Below are 8561 nucleotides of genomic sequence, written 5' to 3' on the forward strand. Positions count from 1 at the left end.
GTAAGGTCTACACCTGTTATATTCGGCGCATGTGACAAATAAAATTTGATTTGAATTCTACAGGGAGAGCTCGAAAATGCAAGCCCCTTGGGTGCTGCCATAGATTTACATTAGAAGTGCACATCCAAGAAGGCTCAAGGTCATTGGCCACAGATAAAATGATGTCAAATCACGTTATATCTACCGTAGCTTTGATTGGACTGATCATGTTAACATCGTACTTTCAAAATCTTAGCTAGCAAGCTAGACAAGCAGTCATCATCATGAATCAAGTCGACAATCTACTGGCAAATCCTTTTCAATCCTTGTCATATGAAGATAAATTATAGATAAAATGTATCGGTGCTCATCGGCCATTGGACATAACCATTACACAACAAGTTGGAAATCTCAAATTCAATAATGAGTGGTTTGGAAGCAATCAGTGGCTAACTGCAAGCATTGCTAATCAATCACTAGCCTGCTATTCAGCTATACATTGGCCATGCTGTCAATCCAGCATGACATCTGCCGCGTTCAAAACAACTGGAAACTCAGAACTGGGAAATCTCAGACTTCAGTGAGTTCAAGACAACTGGAAACTCTGAAGAAAACGAGCTCCGACTGAGAAAATACATTTTGAAAGGTCATCCAACCCGGAATTCCAAGTCGGGAACTCGGGCTTCTTTCTAGAGCTCCGACCTGAAGATCACTGACGTCATGATTCTACGTTGTTTTTTTCTTAGTTCCCATTTGTCTTGAAAGCACCATAAATCCAGAGAAAGTCCCACAAGAAGGACCGCCGCACCACCTTCCTGTTCAAGTGAGCACAGCACACAGCACACAAAAATGTATTGTATGCTGCTGCATAAATGATGTAATATGCCAGGGAGATATGTATACTGTAGCTAAGAAAGTCATACTAAGTGTACAGTGCATTCGGAAAGTATTCAGACCCCTTGACTTTTTCCACATTTTGTTACATTACAGAATTATTATTAAATGGATTAAATGAATTGTTTTACTCTTCAATCTACACACAATACCCCTTAATGACAAAGTGAAAACAGGTTTTTAGAAATGTTTGCAAATGTATTAAGAATAAAAAAAACAGAAATACCTCATTTACATAAGAATTCAGACCCTTTCCAATGAGACTTGAAATTGAGCTCAGGTGTATCCTGTTTCCATTGATCATCCTTGAGATGTTTCTACAACTTGATTGGAGTCCACCAATTGATTCAATTGATTGGACATGATTTGGAAAGGCACACACCTGTCTATATAAAGGTCCCACAGTTGACAGTGCATGTCAGAGCAAAAACCAAGCCATTGAAGGTCCACATGTACACAGTGGCCTCCATCATGCTTAAATGGAAGAAGTTTGGAACCACCAAGACTCTTCCTAGAGCTGGCCGCCCAGCCAAACTGAGAAATCGGGGGAGAAGTGCCTTTGTCAGGGAGGTGACCATGAACCTGATGGTGACTCTGACAGAGCTCCAGAGTTCCTCTATGGAGATGGGAGAACCTTCCAGAAGGACAACCATCTCTGCAGCACTCCACTAATCAGGCCTTTATGGTAGAGGAGCCAGACGGAAGCCAATCCTCAGTAAAAGGTGAGATCATGGTTCCCACCATGATCTCACACACCTGCTAAACTGCCACGTAAACAAAGGTTATAAAAGCTGAGACCCAACTCTTGTTCTTTGGGCTCTTGACTGCACCTTTTGAATGATTGCTAACCACTCCAGAATTGCAATTCTTCGAATAAAATAAGTTGTTTTGAAGAATCTCAGTCTCTCTTCCTTTTGATTAGAATGTCCACAAAAATTATTGGCGACGAGGACGGGATGGCTATCTCTACTTGCTGATCGTTCCCGGGGAACCCAAGGTTAACTACGCAGGGGCCATGTTAGGCGTGGCTCAGGGAGCCCACACTCCACTCAAAGGAGCGGAAGGGACACGCCCGAAGTTACAGGACTTTGAAGAAACCAAGAAAGCCATGGCAAGTAGAATAGACTGGGATGATTTTAGGAAGTGGGAAAGAGAAGCAGAGAGATGGGCAGACAAGAACATTAAAGGAATAATGGTGAATGATAAGAAAAGAAGGAGAAACAATGACTTTCCACCTCCCTATTATACCCCTGTATCCACTGCACCAGCACCCGCCCTGGTTGTCCAACAGCAGCCCGCTCAGCCACCTCCCCCGCCGCAGCTCTACCCCCAACAAGATCTGATAAAACTGCAGGACCGTCAGACCCCTCAAAGGCAGCCCCAGAGCAGTAGGAACCCGTTCTACACAACACCTACAATGACTCCTGTTTCACTTGACGGATGACAGACTTCATCAGACCCAGCTGGCTGCACTGTGTGATCGCATAAAATAACATTACCCACCCATAACTGATTGGGCAGCCATCCATAGTTGCACGAAGAAAGCTAAAGAGTCACTGGAAGACTATAGGCATAGATTGGAGAACTGTTTCCGCAAACACAGTGGCATTAGACCAGCAACAGACGGTCACTGAACACTGTAAACACGCTGAGAGGCAGCAACTGTCTCAAGAAGATAAGATGAAACAGAGAATGAAAAAATGAAGGTGTGAAACTACAAGCTGCACAGCTGGCATTATCAAGGACAGGGCCAGTAGAGCAGGCTCAGGGAGGACCTCAAAATTATGGACTGAGAGGGAAAGGAAGGGATAGAGGAAGAGGAGGCAGAGGAGACAGCGCTGACGGACGGGCTGGACTACAGACACCACAAGGTACTGAACAGGGGGCAGTGGGAGAGGTTGGAAAACCGGACCACCGCCGAAAACAACCCTTTAAAACCCACACATGGACTGACGCGAGGTAGAGACAGTTGACCCCCTTCGACAGCATTTTAAGATTTTTTAAAGCCCCCGTGATGAGCCAATGGTTTGTCTCTTCGTCAATGGTGAGTCAATCCATTTTCTAGTAGATACTGGCGCTGCAATGTCTGTCATAAATTCTAAAACTATGTCCAAACCTCCCATGTCAAATGAATCAGTCAGCACTGTGGGAGCCTTGGGAGTGACTATGAAAGAGTTGCTCACGATGCCCCTACCTGTTAGAGTTGATAACACATGCATAAAACATCAATTCATTTCTTCTGCATGTTGTCCTGTAAATTTGGCAGGAAGAGATCTTCTCTGTAAATTGGGAATTAATATTATTTGTAAAGAAAAAGGCCTCACTGTTATACAGCCTCAGGAGACATGTCATCTTATGACACGGTCTAATCTGATTTCAACATGTGATTGGTACTATGCATGGGACATACAGGACATTGACAGATCACATTGTGACCCAATCAAAGAGATTTTATCAACTGCTCACAGTTGTTTGAAACAAACAGGCAGTTTTATGCCACATACTGACTTACATTGCCCCGGCCATTTCTCAACATTGACGAGAGATTTACACTTTGAGAGATTTATATTATGAACAAAATTGTTTGAAAGAAACTGCACCCCAAGAAAGCTTACTATGCAGTGATACTCACGACCTTCAGATTATAGTGGGCCTCAGTTTTGTTTTGTGCTCTTAGTATTAAGATGTCTAAAGAACAGGCTTTATTTGATCTTTTTAGGATACTGGTGTTTGGTTGAAGTCTGTCTTGCAGGTCACTGACTGGGAACTCAGAGCGGATGGGTCTAAATTCTCCCCTGCACACATACTCTGTCTGGGCTGCGCCTCGTTGAACTGAGTCACCCTTGTTGGCTGGTCTCCCTGAATCTCTGTGGGCTAAAGATAAGTATGACATTGGGCGAATCAGGGTGGTGGAACCGCTTACGCCACACCTGAGAGCACACAGACCCGGCCGAGCCAGGTATCCTCTGAGTCAGGAGGCAGTGCGGGGGATTACCCCTGTTCATGCTTCATTGGTAGAAAGAGGAGCAATTATGCCTTGTCCAGACAATCCCTGCAACACCCCCATTCTTCCTGTCTGAAAAGCCTCGGGTGATCGGTGTTTTGTTCAAGATCTTAGACCAGTTAACGATGCAGTTTATGCAAGAGCTCCTGTTGTGCCAAACCCTGTTACAGTACTATCTGCCGTACCGGCTAAATGGTTTTCAGTTGTTGATTTACATTGACATTTTAGTCATTTAGCAGACGCTCTTATCCAGAGTGACTTAAAGTTAGTGAGTGCATACATTTTTATACTGGCCCCCCGTGGGAATCGAACCCACAACCCTGGCGTTGCAAACACCATGCTCTACCAACTGAGCTACAACTTTAGCATTCCCGTCGCTCCAGAATCACAGTTTGCATTTACATTTTTAAACAAGCGTTGGACTTGGACCATTTGCCCCTAAGGTTAGCCCCTAAGGTTATACAGAATAGGACCGCCTGCGGTGTTTTCTGCCACTTTGGCGCAAATTTAGAGGGTTTCATACCCCTCCGCTGGGAGTATGTTAATACAGTATGTCGACAATCATTCTAAACCATTTGATCTATTTGTGTGTTTAAAAAATTAATAATAATAATGGTTATGTCATCTGTCCTTATACATGATCAAAGTGGGAAGCAGCGCCCTGTTGCATACTACTCTAAGAGACTTGACAGTGTGGTGAGAGGGTTGGTGTGTTGCCTCAGAGCTGTAGCAGCTGTTACAGAGGCAGTGTTAGCCTGTGCTGACAGTGTCAATGTGCCCTTAAACCTCACGCTGTTCATGCTTTTATCTCACAGGCACGGACTGCCCACCTCACTCCAGCAAGGCTGCTACATTATCAAAATGTACTGCTTGAAAAGCATTTACTGCTGTTGTTTTATTTAAGATTGATGGAAAGTATTTTTTTTCGAGAATTGTCTTGAAATTATAAATTTGAAGACAATTAGAAAATTAGCGTTGAAGTATTTGAAATGTATTTAATAAATGTAATGGCAAAATTTAGATTTCCGCCTAAATAGACCATGCCAAGAGTGTGCAAAGCTGTCATCAAGGCAAAGGGTGGCTATTTGAAGAATCTCAAATATAAAATATATTTTGATTTGTTTAACACATTTTTGGTTACTACATGATTCCATATGTGTTATTTCATAGTTTTGATGTCTTCACTATTATTCTACAATGTAAAAAAAGAAGAAAAAAATATAAAAACCCTTGAATGAGTAGGTGTGTCCAAACTTTTGACTGGTAGTGTACATAAAAAAATATACAAATGCCTTATCAAACACAAACTTGTTTACAAACGTGTCCTTCACTAAAAAAGGTGCAAAAATATAAATAAGCTGAACTATTTACAAATGGCATTAGTGTTCGTTTTATTTCCCAGGAGTAGATTATTAGATTTCACTTTCACCGTAGCTTGTGCATGTCGTGATAGTCTTTGAAGCAGTCCCTCTCTGGCAGGAAACAAAAAGCTAACTGGCATTTTGGACAGAAGATCTGGCAAAATTAAACAGGCCAATTTATATAATGAATATGACTTCGGAGGACAGAAATTATTAAATATTAAAGCATTACACCTATCACTAAAAGCTTCAGTCATACAAAAGGTATATTTAATCCGAACTGGTTCTCTAGCAAATTAGTAAGATTGTCTCACCCAATGTTCAAGAATGGCCTTTTTCCCTTTATTCAGATTACAACCTCTCACTTTCAGTTATTTGAAAATGAAATAATCTCCCAAATATCACTATTTCTAAAACAAGCCATAGAAAATTGGTTGCAATTTCAATTGAATCCTCCAGAAACGACAGAACAAATAATGCAACAAATATTGTGGTTAAACTTTTTTTTGACAAAATGTTAAAAAAATTAATAATTTTCGTAAATTATATCATCGGTAGGACTGGTGGAGTTATGTTGTACATGCAGCTAACAAAAACATATGGAAATGTCTGCTCTACCCAAAATTACAACCAAATAATTGCTGCTTTACCGCAAAAATGGAAGAGGAAAGTGGAAGGGGGAAAAGTAAGGAACTTGTCTGTCGGCCTTGCATTAAAGAACATAATTGGTTAAAGAAAACTGTGATAAATAAAAAAGTATACCAGTTTCATTTAAGGACCAAAGGATTGACAGCCGTCCCATATAGATTGCAAAATAGTTGGGAAGAGATTTAACGTACCGATTCCATGGCATAGTGTTTATGATACGCAAAACGACGCCGGATTCAAAACATATAATTTTTCAATTGAAATTACTATATCAAATTCTTGCTACCAATAGAATGTTATTTATATGGGGAATACAATCTTCCCAGCTCTGCAGATTTTGCTCCGAAGAGAAAGAATCATTAGATCATTCGTTTTGGTACTGTCCATTTGTAGCTTGTTTTTGGACACAGGGCCAGGAATGGCTAAAGGATTGCAATATTTACCTGGAGCTAACCCTGCAGATAGCATTACTGGGTGATCTGAAAAGTCATAGTCAATCGATCAATAATATAATAATACTTTTAGCAAAAATGTTTATTTTCAATTTACAATCTGTAGAAACAATGAGAATAGAAATGTTCAGAACATTTGTAAAACATCACAGTACAGTTGAAAAATATATGGCAAATAGAAATCCAATATGGATGGTGTTAAGATATAGATGGGAGGTGTTGAATGGAATTGAAGGATGGTACTAATAACAACAAACAACAACTGATAACAACAAGGTAACTAATAATGTAAGCATACTGTGTCCATAATAAGTATATAGGTTATAGGTTGAGAGCTTTTGTGAAAGAGCACAGTTAGAAAGATATGGCATATAGAAGCAAACCAGATGGACATCATGAAAATGATCGGAGAAGTTGAGGAAGTTCATGAGTAAAAACAAACAAAATATAATTATTGTAAAATTGACTGTGTCCATAAAATGTATATAGCATGTACAGTGAGGGAAAAAAGTATTTGATCCCCTGCTGATTTTGTACGTTTGCCCACTGACAAAGACATGATCAGTCTATAATTTTAATGGTAGGTTTATTTGAACAGTGAGAGACAGAAAAACAACCACAAAATCCAGAAATACGCATGTAAAATTTTTTATACATTGATTTGCATTTTAATGAGGGAAATAAGTATTTGACCCCTCTGCAAAACATGACTTAGTACTTGGTGGCAAAACCCTTGTTGGCAATCACAGAGGTCAGACGTTTCTTGTAGTTGGCCACCAGGTTTGCACACATCTCAGGAGGGATTTTGTTCCACTCCTCTTTGCAGATTTTCTCCAAGTCATTAAGGTTTCGAGGCTGACGTTTGGCAACTCGAACCTTCAGCTCCCTCCACAGATTTTCTATGGGATTAAGGTCTGGAGACTGGCTAGGCCACTCCAGGACCTTAATGTGCTTCTTCTTGAGACACTCCTTTGTTGCCTTGGCCGTGTGTTTTGGGTCATTGTCATGCTGGAATACCCATCCGCGAACCATTTTCAATGCCCTGGCTGAGGAGGTTCTCACCCAAGATTTGACGGTACATGGCCCCGTCCAACGTCCCTTTGATGCGGTGAAGTTGTCCTGTCCCCTTAGCAGAAAAACACCCCCAAAGCATAATGTTTCCACCTCCATGTTTGACGTTGGGGATGGTGTTCTTGAGGTCATAGGCAGCATTCCTCCTCCTCCAAACACGGCGAGTTGAGTTGACGATGAATGGCGCCGGAGAAGATGGCTGCCGTTTTACAGCCCTCTAACAATTGTACTATTATGTGTGTTTTTCCGCGTTATTTGTAATTTATTTTGTACATAATGATTCTGCCATCGTCTCTTATAACCGAAAAGAGCTTCTGGATATCAGGACAGCGATTACTCACCTCGTATTGGACGAAGATTTTTTCTTCAACGAGGCGGCCGCGAAGGATATCCTACAGACACCCGACAAGGCCCAAATCCCTGTCATTCGCATGAGAAAGAGACAGAGATATCGTGGACGTAGGTTGGGGTGCCTTGTAAGGATCCGACGGCGAGCGAGTAAACTGCATCTCCCATCAATCCTATTAGCCAATCTTCAATAATTTGAGAATAAATTGGATGACCTAAGATTACGGTTATCCTACAACGGGACATTAAAAACTGTAATATCTTATGTTTCACCGAGTCGTGGCTGAACGACGCTATATCGGCAGGATAGAACGGCTGACTCCGGTAAGACAAGGGGTGGCGGTCTGTGTATATTTGTAAACAACAGCTGGTGCACAAAATCAAATACTAAGGAAGTCTTGAGGTTTTGTTCGCCTGAGGTAGAGTATCTTATGATAAGCTGTAGACCACACTATTTACCAAGAGAGTTTTCATCTATATTTTTCATAGCTGTCTATTTACCACCACAAACCAATGCTGGCATTAAGATTGCACTGAATGAGCTTTATAAGGCCATAAGTGAACAGGAAAACGCTCATCCAGAGGCAGCGCTCCTAGTGGCCGGGGACTTTAATGCAGGGAAACTTACATACGTACGAGATCTTCAGTTTCTTGGCAATTTATCGTATGGAATAGCCTTCATTTCTCAGAACAAGAATAGACTGACGAGTTTAAGAAGAAAGTTATTTGTTTCTGGCCATTTTGAGCCTGTAATCGAACCCACAATTGCTGATGCTCCATATACTCAACTAGTCTCAAGAAGGC

The sequence above is a fragment of the Coregonus lavaretus genome, assembly GCF_964263955.1.
Source record: "Coregonus lavaretus genome assembly, chromosome: 11".
Taxonomy (NCBI): Eukaryota; Metazoa; Chordata; class Actinopteri; order Salmoniformes; family Salmonidae; genus Coregonus; species Coregonus lavaretus.